The sequence below is a fragment of the Drosophila virilis genome, chromosome X (assembly GCF_030788295.1).
Source record: "Drosophila virilis strain 15010-1051.87 chromosome X, Dvir_AGI_RSII-ME, whole genome shotgun sequence".
NCBI classification, from domain to species: domain Eukaryota; kingdom Metazoa; phylum Arthropoda; class Insecta; order Diptera; family Drosophilidae; genus Drosophila; species Drosophila virilis.
In genome coordinates, this window is record NC_091543.1 from 4,028,584 (window position 1) to 4,042,626 (window position 14,043).

General features: G+C 40.5%; 1 protein-coding gene across 1 annotated transcript in view; it reads left to right on the top strand.

The window, feature by feature from the left end:
- kek5 (kekkon 5) overlaps positions 1-14,043 on the top strand; it is a 312,008-nt gene that overhangs the window by 50,098 nt on the left and 247,867 nt on the right. The window contains exon 2 of the mRNA XM_015169550.3: positions 7,645-7,697. The gene's annotated coding sequence lies outside the window, so the exon portion shown is untranslated. The remainder of the gene's footprint in view (positions 1-7,644; positions 7,698-14,043) is intronic.

Consider the following 14,043-nt stretch of genomic DNA (forward strand, 5'->3'; position numbering starts at 1 on the left):
AGCAGATGGCTGCGTTTATATTTGGCTCACGCATAATTAAATTTGACTAACCCAAAGAGTTTACCCGACAAATGTAACAAGTCGCAACAGTAAGACTTACTGCATGCTCGACTAGCAGTTTCCCTGTAAACAGCTCTGAAGTACGATAAGAGCAGAAAAATCTATATATAAATGAAATACAACTTATGTAAATTATTTAGATAACATCTAAATCATATATTTTTATTTTTAAATAATTCTTCTAGTTTTTATTGGAGATTATACACTTAGCATGTTATCAGATCGGCTTAAAATTTAGAGGCTACCCCAACTGGCTGTGCAAGGGTATGCATAAAAAATATGACATGTACATGAGAAAGGCAAAAATAAAATCATAAAATAAAATGAAATAAAGCGAAATGAAACAATGCTGAAAACAACGATGAAAAATGCCACAAATACATAAAAAAAGAGTACAACAAAAAAAAATAAGGAGAAGAAATGAGTCCCGAAAATGCTGACGACCTCCGACGAGTCCGCTGGGAGCGTAGAAATTTTCATAAATTATTTGAAAAATGTTTGAAATGATTTACGCTCATTAATCTTGTCTGCGTGTGTGCGTGTGTGTGTGTGTGTGTGTGTGTGTGTGTGTGTGTGTGTGTGTGTGTGTGTGTGTGTGAGTGTGTGTGTGTGTGTGCTGTGGTTTGCCCAGCGTCCTTTTTGGGGAGCCAACGCATTTCTGACAGCTTTAGTTTTTGGCAATTCAATTAGGCCAAGTTGAAAGCATGTTGAAAAATTGTTTTGTTGCATTAACCCATTGTTGGCCTCCAACTCCGCCTCAAAAGCCAGCAGCAACAGCCACAGACTCCGTCTGATGCGTGTCTAAGCCAACGTCCTACGCTCTTTATACACTTACCAACACTGGGTGTTATAATAGTCTTAATAAACCTGTAATATGGTATTTTTTGCTTATCGAAACGATTTAAAGGAGGCTCTTAAAACTTGTGCGTATTTCTAGCTCACCAATTGTGCCCATGCAAACTGAGCTTCCATTGCAGCTATGTCTATGAAAATTGATATGTGTGCTTCTTTAAGCTTAACTAACTTTTAAAACCCAACACAATATCATATAGCTACCGATCCGAACTCATCTCTTGGTGAAGCTTTGTCCATGAAATTTGATATGTGTGCTTCTTAAGTATGTACAAAGTATCTGAGGTCAAACGGCCTGTATCGTAAGACCTTACCATATAGCTAGCCATACGAACTCATCTTTCGCTGAAGCGATGTAAATGAAACTTAGTACAGCCTTTTTGTACATAGTTTGAAAGTATATGTATTGGAATCGTTCGAATCGTTGCACTATAGCTGTCATAGGAATATGATATGATTATATATGATTTTCTTGATTTCATATTAACATGGGAATAGCTGATGTAGAAAGAAATTGAACTTTCTTGTGATAAATAGGGCTTTGTTTGTTTTACTGTCTTGGCCAACATTGACTAACGTATGTGTTCGGCAAGGGTATTTCAGATGCCGTCAATGGAACTTGCTCTGACTCTTGTTTTGTTTATGTTTGCGGACTGTTCGTCGTCTAACGAGCCGCACAAATGTTGGGCAATTAATCATTTGCGGCAACTCGCTTTTGTTTTTGTTATTTTTTTTCTGTCGGTTTAGTTTTCCCTTTTATTTTTATTTTATTTTTTTTTTTTTTTTGTATTTCTTTTGTTTCTTGGCGTCTCATTTCACAACTCATTTCCGGTTGGCGCCGGAAACGCATCTTCGACATTAGGTTAGGTCGGCGTCCGGGCGCTGCTGCGGCTGCGGCTGCGACTCTCCCGGTTGCTCGATCCGGGTCCGGTCGTGATTTATGGCATTCAAATTGACGCAAAAGCCACAACCGCCAAACACACACAAAAAGGTGACAACTTTGTTTCTGGCCAAACATATGTGTGCGTGTGCGTGTGTGAGTGTGTGTTTCTGCGCGCCTATGCCCCAGGCAAAGTCGTGCAAAAACTAATTCAATTTGCATATTTGGCTTTTGGGGGTCTAAACTCAATCAAAACAAGCGATTTTCAATCGCAGCGGTCAACAGTGAAACTCTTCCCGCCCCCAATCCGTCTGTCACTTTCAACACACCCTTCGAACGCCCATTAATGAGCAGGCATTTTGCTTTCATTCTACAGCCATAGAAGGTCCCATGTTTGGCATTCAAAAACCGCTTGCGACTGGCTAGTTGCTCGAATTAAACTGCAATCAATATGTCCCTGAATTGAACTACAATGTGAATGGGTATTTAAACATAGAATCAATTTAAAGAAGCAGAAATATCTGCTGAGCTTTGAGAAAGTTGCGAAAGTTTGAAATTTACCTGGAACTGAAGATATCTGCATACGTATATATGTACGAGCGGGTATACTAAGGCCTTGTCCGTGGCAGATCTCCCAGAGGAACCCATCTGTCGGTCAGGACAAGCAGTTCTATCTATATGTAAATACATATGTATTAAAATCAGTTGTTTGAAAAGCGACCGATAGCGTTATTTAAAGTAATTAAGTTTTCACTTCTTGTTGATTGAGAATATTTGCACACAAAGTAAACAAATCGAGCAACAACTGAGCCTGGGACAAATAACAGCGAGAAGATGTGCAAAATGCATAAGAGCTTAACTTAAAATAAGCATATATATTAATGCATATAAATATATATATATATATATGTGTGTATGCATGTAATAAATGTATCTATATGCATGCGCATGCATGTTAACACATGGCGTATGCGTTATTTTTGTGCTGAAACATCTCTCAGATACGAGCCGAAAAACGGGGTCATAAGAAAAACGCGAACTCACACTTGACACACACACATACACACGCACGCATATACACACGCACACATGCACACGCACGCACATACACATTTATACGCAGGCAGGTATTTAATGGCGTTTTGATAATGTCAACATTATTCAGCTGCGCCCCAAAGCATGCAACATTTTTATGCGAATGCAGAAAAGCGCAGACAAATATGCTACCTAATTGGATTTATGTGTGTGTGTGTGTGTGTGTGTGTGTGTCATAACTTGATGTACGCCGCACGCCCACTCAAGTGGCCATCAGCTCAACTCCACACACAACTCACAACTTTGTAGTTCATCAACAACAAAATAAACAATTAAAAGTTTTTTTTAGACAATAACCCACTCTTCGACCGATCGTTCGCATGGCAACTATATGATGCAGCCAGCTTGGACATATCATCTGCGTGCAACAGCAAGACGAACCTATGCAAAGTTTCAAGAGTAGAGCTTTTTAAGTGAGAGACTAGTTCGTATAGAAATAGGTAAACGGATAAACGGACATGACTATATACACTCGGCTGTTGATGCTAATCTAGAATATATATACTTTATGGCTGCAGAAATGTCTTCTGATATACTGATACGCTCTACGAAAGCACATAACCAATTTGCCCTACTTATCAAAACTCTGTTAGGAACTTGAAGTTTACTAGGTGCATTTACTAGTCCAAAAATCTCTATATCTACATATACATATATATCTATTATAATTTTGAAGCTTAGCTTGTCTCCTGAATCATGAATATATATGCTTGAAATGCTCATAAATATAACGCGCGACAAAAAATACGTAGTCCTAATCGAATTATAATACTCTCTAGTCAAGGATATGCAAAAAAAAAATATATATATAAAAAATAAAGTAACATGCGACTGGGAGGCGGCCAAAGTAGACAACGATATGAAGCAGCTGTGTTTGTATCTGTGTGAGTGTGTGCTAGTGTGTGTGTGTGTGTGGCAGGTGGCAAACAATGGCAAACAGCATGAATGGCCCAACAAAATCAACAACAACAACAACAACAACGGCAACAACTCGCCGTATAAATATGTATGCATATGCATTCAGGCGCGCAATCTAGAAAAAGGATAGATTTTTATATTCGACTCTGTGGCATTTGCAGCATCCACCCATTCTCCACATATTCTTCCATTTTTGTTGTTGTTGTTGTTGTTGTTATTGTTGTTGTTGTTCGTGTAGAGATTTTAAGCAGCACAAAAGTGCATTAAAAAACTAGAAAGAATGGTATAGAAAGGCAGCATAAGTTGAATCCTTTGGCGCGCATTGCATACAAAAAGCTAAAGAAGGCCGTCCGAAACGAAACGTGCCCGGAATCCGCCGCCAAGTCCGTGTTGTCCGGCTCTCGGGCCCGGCGCCTGACGTCCGTCGAGTGCCGGCTGGCTGCCCGGCTGCCTGGCTGTCTGTTCTTGTTGAAACATATACAGCAATTTTATGATAGCGCCAAAAGGCAACTACAAATGACACCTGTGGGAGGTGCTGCACTCCCACTGCAAACCCTCAAGAATCCAGTGTTGAAAGGCGTGGCGCGTAGCTGAGTCTCATTTTGTGTATTTGTTGCATTTATTGAATTTTCAGCATTATTTTGGGTGTAGGACTAGTTTTTGGCTATTATATGTAGAGGTGCGTTTTGGAGACTTGTGTAGAGTTGTGAAAGGTGTTTTGTAAGTCATGTCAATCTGGCTTAAACGCATCTGCAATAGTGCTTTCTGGAAATAACATTGTTTTGTGCGTAGAGCTTTTGGAGAGTTTTGTCTACTTTTGGAGAGTTGTGGAGACTTTCCCGTAAGTCATGCAAACTGGCCTGAAATGCATTTATGAGTGTGTTTCGTGGAAATATTGCTCCTTTTTAAAAGTGGAGACCTTGCTGTTTGTGGAGACTTGTGTAGACTTGTGGAGAGTTTGACAAAGTATATAAACTGCGCTTATATAACTATATGCCAGATTTGGAGTAGAGTTATGTAGAGTTATGGAAGTTTTTGAGCTTGTGGAGACTTGTGCAAAACATGGTTATATGAGCTTTTGGCAACTGGTTTGTTACCAGACCAGCATAAAGCATATAGACCTCACATGCAAACAAAAAATTTGGCATTTTCTTTATGCTCGCGTGACGTTAAAATTCCTTAAATATTTAAAAGATTCATGTGAGCTCGCAAAAGATTTTTCAATTGCATACTACGCGAATTTTGTTTTATTTATTTATTTTTTGTTTCTTGCGAGTTTTTTTTTATGATATTTGTGAAGACCAAATAACCAATATATGCAGAGAATTTGTTTAGTTTACAAGTTGAATGCGTGTGTGTGTGTGTGTGTGTGTGTGTGAGCGTATTTCTCTTTTAAATTTCAAAAACATAAGCGAAACTAAAAATGTTGCTCGCTGCACAAATACCAACGAATTTTTATTGCCACAGGAACTTAAATTGAGTGCATGACCAATTGGCACAGAAAATAAAAAAAAAAAGAGTAAATAAATAAATTGCAAACGAAGTTTTTGGAATAATTTGGCACATGTTCGCTTTCAGCTATTTGCAAAGTAATTCAAAAAAAAAAAAAAAAAACAAATAAAAGTGCCCTAGTCGGGAATGCCCAACTTGTGCATACCCTGAACCTGCTTCTACCAACATCAGAAGCAGCTCGGACCATAAAATGAATGATATTCGTTTTCTATATCCTTTACCAAAGGCAACATTTGTTGACTCTAGCTCTTAAAACCCAAGGGATATGCTCAAAAAACTAGAGATCGCTATCGATTTTTATCGATTGCTTGAACAGGACAAGTTATCGATAATCGATCAAATTTCTCTAGTCTCTAGCTTTTAGTGTATCTGAGTTACTTACTCTCAAACATACGGACGGACAAATGGATGAACATGTCTAGATCGATTCGACTATCGATGCTGATCAATAATATTGTATACTTTATGGGATCCGAGATGCTTCCTTCTGCTCTGCCTGTTACATTCATTTGCAAAAAACGAATATACCCTTCTTAACCATTTTCAATGGGCTGCGGGTATAATAAGAAGAGACGAGCAAACCAAATGAAATATGTGTTTATTTATGGTTAATTTGGTCTGAATTGATTTAGGTGTTGGGTAATTGAGTTTTGCGTGAAAACGAAAGTTTTGGCAGTTTTGCCATCAAAAAAGAAAACAACGAATGAATGAAAACAAAAATGAAATAGCTGCAGGGCAAAGTTTAAACACCTACTCCAAAGCGCGGCACAGTGCATAACAAAATGGCAATACCCTCTACGAGAGTATTATTTGCCTAAACTACAATTTATATCCTTCTTTCTGTCATATATATTAGGCCAAACAACAAACATATCACAAAATGCATCTCGCATTGATAGGATTCACAGCCATGGTATTTACTTAAGGCAACTCAACTTCCACAGAGTTTTAACTAATTGAAACTATGCAATTTCATTAGCCAAAATCCGCTTAAGCTTTAACAAGGCGACTCACACAGAATAAATGTTAACCATTTCGAGCATATCAATAACATTGAAAACAAATACGAGCTTCCCAGTCGGGAGTGCTCGACTAGCTGTTGCCCTGAACCCAGCACGGACTTGGACTTATGCTAACATTCGGTGCTGGGCTGCTTCTTCTCTTCGTCCCAGACTATTGGAAATACTTCGTCGACTTACTTCGCTGTTAATTGTCGGATTTCCATGAAACTTTCAGAGCATAAATCTAGCACACAAATTATCGATTCTTATCGATTTTCATCGATTTTTTGACAACGGGATTAGTTATCGATTATTAAAAAGAGGAACGAAGTTTAAAGATGTTAGCTCTTAGAGTCTCTGAGCTCGACCTAACTCCTCCATGCTGACCGAGTGCTTATATGCTTAATGGGTGCGAAGATGCTTTTTGCTGTCTATGACATTTGCACAAAACCATTATACCCTACTTGGACATTTTGAATGGATTTAGGGTAGAGTCAAAGAAGAAATGTGAATTCTGAAGCTGGCGACAAAGTCGAAATCAAAGCATTACCTTCGCTCGACTTGAATTGGATTGGTTTGGACTTGGACTTGGATTTGGATTTGGATTAGGCGAGCAAATGCAAAGCACAAAGCACAAATCACAGATTACAATTTCGGTTGGACACCGCATTGAGATACAGCTACACAGAGTGTACTGAGGCGCGAGGCGTCTCTGATGCTGCAGGGGCTGCACGAGCTGACGCAGTAGCTGGCAACGGGCAACGGTATTGCGACAGGTGGACGTTGGACGGTTGCACTGCTGCGGCATAACTCACGTGAATACATGAATAGTTGCATATGAAAAATCACCGAGCAGAAAACTCTATCTGTGCGCATGTATACGAGAATGGCCACTGTCCAAGCGAAGCTGCACTTGCCGAAAAAGTAGCACAAGTTCTTCTCACTTGGATTGTATATTATTTTCTGTTTACAAATGGAAAACATGAAAAATAGAAAGTCAATTGTTTTTGTTTATATGCTAGCCACACCTGTCCTTAGGGTATTTGCTATATGGACTCACAGTATTGTCTTAAGAGTTGAACTTTTTGCTTATTTGCCACCTGTTCTTGAAGTCTACATAATCTTCATTGAAGTGTGATACCCTAAGAGCCTGACCTAGGGTATTTGGTATATGGACTCACAGTATACTCTAAAGAGGGCAATTTTTTGCTATCCACAGCTGACCTTAAAGGTCACTTAGATATCATAAGAACTAACTGATTTAATATGTTAAGTTCGAAAACTTTTTCGAAATACTTTCTATATTATCCATGTCTGTCTTTACAGCCTCAACGAATTCAACGATGAGATGCGTTCGGATTATGAAAATTTGTCTGTGGGTAAGTGAAATATTTTTATTGAAGATTTATCAAAATTTTTCGCAAGTGTATTATATCTATAGAAGTCTAACTGTATGTGTATATATATTGAAGTTGGCAATGCCGTTGACCACAAATGCATAAATGCACTTGTAAATCTCTGTCTGTGTCTGTGTATGTATGTGTGTCGGTGTGTGTGTGTGTGTGCGCATGAATGCCAAGTGCTGCTGTGGCCAAACGCAGCCGACACGCCCCCTTGCCACCCCTCGCCGCTCTTTTGTTGCCGGTGTAAAGTGTGTGCACTGATAAGCAGGCAACACCCGAAAAAAATGTGTGTGTGTGTGTGCGAGTGTGTGTGTGTTCATAGGAATCGGTATAGGAATTGGGCTAGGCCCAGCGATAAGGTAGCTGGCGATGTAGCAGCGGGGGGGCGTGGCTCTGGAGGTTACCGCCAGGCGATGCTTCGACATAAATAGAATGCTAAACAGCACGCGCAAATGTGTCCTGCAGGAGCTGCTGCTCCTGCTGCTCCTGCTGCTGCTGTTGGGGCAATTGCAATATGTGGGCGTGGCAGCAGCGGTTTTGCATGTGCATTGCCAACTGACTTTGGCATTGGCCACGTCTGCGTTTCGCTTTCATGTCATGTGTGGCAAAGAGGGAGGCGAAAGGTGTGGAGTGGGGCGTGGCAGGGCCAACGATGGCCGATGGCGACTCGGCGTGCCGGACAATGGGGCATAAATCATGCATAAAACTGAAAATGGAATATGAAAGCAACAAGGCGTGCATGTGTGTGTGTGTGTGTATGCTTATGAGTGTGTGTGTGTGCCTGTGTGTGTGTGTGTGTGTGTCTGTATTGGTTGGGCTAGTCAGAGAAACGTAGCGTAAACGCAACAAAGGAAACAAGTCTCGTTTGTATTGAAAATTGTGATTGCAAGTTGCGTTACGGATAAGAGTCCGAATATGTGTGTGCGTGTGTGTGTAATGGGGTGTGTGTAATGCCATGTGCATGTGTCTGTGTGTGTGTGTGCGTGTGTGTGCTTACACGTTTGCCCCACAGGTATCGTTACGGCTTGGCAAATGCGTGTCCATTCAAATATTTGGTAATCAATTCACAGATCGCTTACAGCACTGCTAAATATGTTGAAACATTTGAATTAACTTAATTTTAAATGAGGTTATGTTCGCTTGACTGTTTCAATTCTTAACCAGTTAATGCTTAGTGGGATTAGTCTGCACAACTGGGCGTTTTAGGCAAAGTCTGTCGTTGCTAGAACAAAATATCTATGTGCGTTTTATTATAGGTAGGCTGACTAGCATTGACCTTGAGACAACTTAATTTAATATAAAACTAAATAATATTTGTTTATTAATCAATTATTTATTAATACATCAGCAGCTGATCAACATTGCCTAACTCAAATAGTATGTTTTTGTTAATTATCCAACACTTTTGAAACCTTTAAAAAGTATTTTATGGTATTTGATTTCTGCCCAATATGTGCTGCATGCTGAGCTTTAAGCTCTACATGAACTTCTTTCCAGCTAAACGATTGCATTTTAACTCACTTTATATTAATGAAATTTGATAAGTTATCAGCTGAGTCTATCGGTTTATTTGCGTTTTTGGCTAAAAACGAATTAGATGTCATCACCTTTAAATAATTTAAAAAGCACATTAAAGCTTCCAACTGAAAGCTCAACTTACTGGTCAGCACAAGTATACATAATTTAAAAAGCACATGAAAGCTTCAAGCGAAAAGCACATTTAAATGGCAAGCATAACCTAACACAATTCAAATGGCGCTTAAAAGCTTTAAGCCAACAGCTCCAATTACTAGCAAATATAAATTCAAATCATTTCCTAGCACATTGATGCGTCCAACTAAAAGCTCAAATTATGAGAACAATAAAGCTTCCAACTAAAAGTAGATTAAAGCTTTGACGGAAAAGCTGAAAAGGCTGTCAGTTGCTGAGCAAATCAATTGCCACTTGCAGCTGATGTCATTAGACTACAGTTTGAAGCGCTTGACTTAACTCTTGCTAAATGCTGAACGATTAGCGATAAATTGGCCAAATTGAAGTTTTGGTTGTTTTTTGTTTGCGGCTTAAAGAGCTGCATTCGCCTGGCTGTTCCGTTGAGCTGCAGCCAGTTTCATTAGTGAGCCCAAAGTGGGGCGCAATCACAAAGCGCTTAAGGGCAATGCGGGCGCGTTATTCGGCTCACCGCGACTAACCAGTTCGGCCGGCGAGCTGGTTCAGCTGGTGCAGTTGCTCACCTGGTCGCCAGGTCGTCAGGTCCCGCGGCGAATTATCGCCAATCACTCGAGCAATAAATGAACCAAAAGTCGTTATGCGACGACAACAAGAACAAGAACAAGGACAACGTCGAGGACGACGACAACTTGAGCTCAGTCGAATCGAGTTAAGTGCTACACTCAAAGAAGTAAAATCGAACAGAATATGTGCTCCCACTTGAGCTATATAATACAGTAGCACGATCTTGAGGGACTATAAAAGAAGGTCCTACTCGCAGAGATTTTATCACAGCCATTGGCCTAATCAAGCATATATCCATGAACCAAACCTCAAACTGATTTAATTGGATAGCGGAGCCTAAATTCGAATCGAACCCAAATTTTCCGAACAAAAAAACATTTGTTCAAATTTAAAGACGAGCTTTGAACCTGCGAAAAGTTATATTACAGCCCCTCCTATGATTTAAGGAACCAAGTTTGGTACCCGTTTGACAGTTGTGAAAAAAGGCTCTCGAACCTTAACGCAAGGTTTGAACCAGCGAAAACATACTCATCCGTTTGAGATTTACAGAAGCGAAAGCTCACAAACCTCTTTAACCGAAAAACAAAGTTTGAGCCAGAGAAAAGATTTGAAACCATTTAGAAGTTGTGGCAAAGCATGCTCACGAACCTGTCGAACATAGAGACTAGGTTTGAACCAGCGAAAACGTTTGTTGTCCTGTTAAAATTAACATGAATTCGGGAATTCAGATCAAATGCAACTCTGGCATTTTTGTCGCTGATATAAACTGATTTTTTTGCTGAGTGCACGCCGGCACCAGTCTCCATTTTCTGCCAAACACACACATACCCGCCCCACACCCCCTTTCCCTTGGTTCCCCCCGTAAAGGTGTCCTTGACAAAGTGGCAAACAAAAATGTTCGCAGCGCACTTTTCGGCGCTCGGCGATTGCATGCGGCAAGTAATGCTGGGTCATAAGTTGTGTGCTGCAGGCATGATGTCTCTATACAGACTGAGACTGAAACCCGAAAAAAAAACCAGAAAAACCGAAAAAAAAGCACAGCCATGAGACTGCCAGCCACGCCCCCAGCCAGCAGGACACAGACAGCAGACGCCGAGGCGAACGCATTTATTCATTTAACCTTTTGCTGTGGCGAGGCGAAGCGCCTCACAAGTCAAACCAATAAACTTTTGTTGTTGCTGCTGGGTGCAAGGGCAGCTGAATAGAGGGGTTACGCCAGGTTGGGGAGGGGGCGGTGGGGGTCACAGGAGAGGGGTCACACTAAACGATAGCACGTAGCAGCGCAAAGTAAATGGGAAAAGTTCCAGTCAAATTCTGATGAAATGAAATTAGTTTTCGCTTGAGTGTAACTTCCGTTTGTCGAATGACTGGACGGAATAAAAAACACACAAAAATCCTGCAATTTCATTGTGTCTGTGTGTGTGTGTGCGAGAGTATATGTGTGTGAGTGTGTGTGAGTGCAGGTTAATCTACGGGCGGGCGTAACACACGCCGCATATGAATGACGGCCAAGTGACATCAATTCGCCTTCAAAATCGTTATCCCAAACGCTTGTTGTCTGCCTCACACACACAGACACACACATATGCAATACCCTTCCCCTCTCTCTCCCTCTCACACACACACACACACACACTTCATGTGTGTGTGACAGCAATGAAACCACAAGAAGTCGCTTATAAATGACATACTTTTTACCACCCGCGCGCAACAGCAACAACAACTACAACAATTACGACTTCATGTTGTTTTTGCCACAATGTTGGCGAAAAGTTTTAAGTGCAGCGGCAGTGCACAGTGGGACCAGCTCCAAGCAAAATCAAATGAAAATAAAGAATGTGGAAGAGGGGGAGAGAGAGAACGCGAGAAAGAGGTAGAGAGAGAGCGAGTAAAATATCAGGTGAATTTTCAAACATCGATTAAAAAATATTAAAAATGCTGAATTTTATTTTAAAATGGGCTTTCGCACGTTTTCCGCTTTTGTTGTCAATTTCCCAAATTCGATATTAGACGCATTTAATAATGTTCATGTCATTTTTTATTTTAGCAAATTAATTAAAAAACGAGAAGACATTGAGTAAGAAGTTAAACAAACAAAATATGAATTGCAAAAGAGAGTTTTCACCCATTTTCCACTCGTGAATTTATCATTTTACCAAATTCAGTGCGACATGTAGCCACTTGTTTGTGGAGCCTTTTAAGCTAGTTTCCAGCCTTAAGTTGGTCGAATGAAAATTAAATTTCCACCATGAATCAATGATTTGTACGATGCAACACGCCTTTTATAAACATTATCTTTCCGACCATGACTTATGCTGTACGTGGATCTTCAATCAATCAGTCTGTCTGTCAGCACAGATAATATAAGTTGTAAATTCTATGTACATAGTTTTGCTGTATATTTGTGCCAGATTAACATTTAAATATCTAAACCAGGAAATATATAAAGGAAGTGTAAAAATTCACTTCGTAGATATGGCAATTCGTTCCACTGTGCGACAAGCGCTTTATGAAGTGGACCGCATTGATGACTCGGCACACAAACATACACACACACACACACACGCACACGCACACACACACACTTGCACGCAAAAGTTTGAGTATCAATCAACGACAGTCAATCAATCAATCAATCAAATGTTGTTGGAACAATGAAGCCGACGACGAAGTCGATCGCGACAGGAAGCGGAAGATGAAGTTTCCAATGAAATTTTCCACTTTTGGCTGGACGCGCGCGAACCCTTGTGGAAACTGCTTGTCAAAATGTCGTTGTTGTCGTTGTTGTTGTTGTTGTTGTTGTTGTTGTGTTTGTGACACCTTTAATTTGGGCGTGGCTTTGAAGCGGACAGCCTTCTAATTTAGCCGCAAAATGTGTGAAAGCAAAGCGAAATTCTGATATTTATAACTTTTGTAATTGCCACTTGTGGCAGGCAGGCGGTCGCTGTGCCTGTGTGTGCGTGTGTGTGTGTGTGTGTGTGTTTGTGTGTATGGTTGGCATGCCCCATATATGAAATGCATCTAGCCGCACATAGGCCATTGGCCCGGCAAAGCTTGTGGCCGCACTGCCTCCACTTCAGCTGCTGCTGCTGCTGCTGATGCTTCGGAAAATGGGAAAACATTTTCCAAAGCGAAAGTTGACGTCGCCTGAAAATGCTGTTGGAGCATTCGAAATTATTTACAACTGGCAAAAGTAGCTGCCAGAGAAAAACCAGTCAAGAAGAAGATAGCAACAACAATAACAGGGACAAGAACGTGGAGCAGGGGGCGGAGCAGGCGAATTTATGCCATTAGCCCACGTTGCACAGTTGGGACACAGTTGCAACATTTGCTGCCGCTGCCCCCTACCTCCCACCCGCAACCCTCTCTCGATTCCAGTGAAATGCACTTCAATGCTTAAATGACAGTCAACTTTTTTCCATTTTTTTTATTTTTTTATTTTATTTTTTTTTTTTGGGGTTCCACGAAAAATCATTTGGGATGCGACAACAACAGCAATAACAACACAAATAGAAATCCAATTGTAGAGCAGCCACAACGACTAACCAAATACCCTGTAATCAGGACAACAAGTTGGCTAGTAGCACAAATTATATGTCATGCGCTCATTAGCACATATGCAAAGCGGCCATGATCGACTAAGCGATGCCCTGGAATACATTCGTCTTCAGTTATTCATGTGTTACATATCTCTTGGCGAAAGCAGAAAAAGCCAAAAAAGGCGCTAATAAAGCAAAGTTAGTCATGAAAATTGTCCTGATAAATTATTTAAATTTATAGCAGAATCCACATGCCAAATTTGCCGGCTCCAGCATTTAGAGTACTCGAGTGCAACAAGGTTTAGTCTCCGGTTAGAGAATGGATCAAGGCCTCAAGGCCGAGCAGCAATATGTTAAATTATATCCACAATTTTGTCTTGCATACGCGGCGTGGCGATGCCCACGAGGCTAAGAGACTTTTACAGGGTATCGTCAAAAACTTGGGGTACAACGTAATAAAAACGGGCAACTTTTTAGTGCAACGGAAAAATGCAAAATGCATAACAACAATAACAACAATAACAGCAACAACAACAAGGACAAGCAAATAA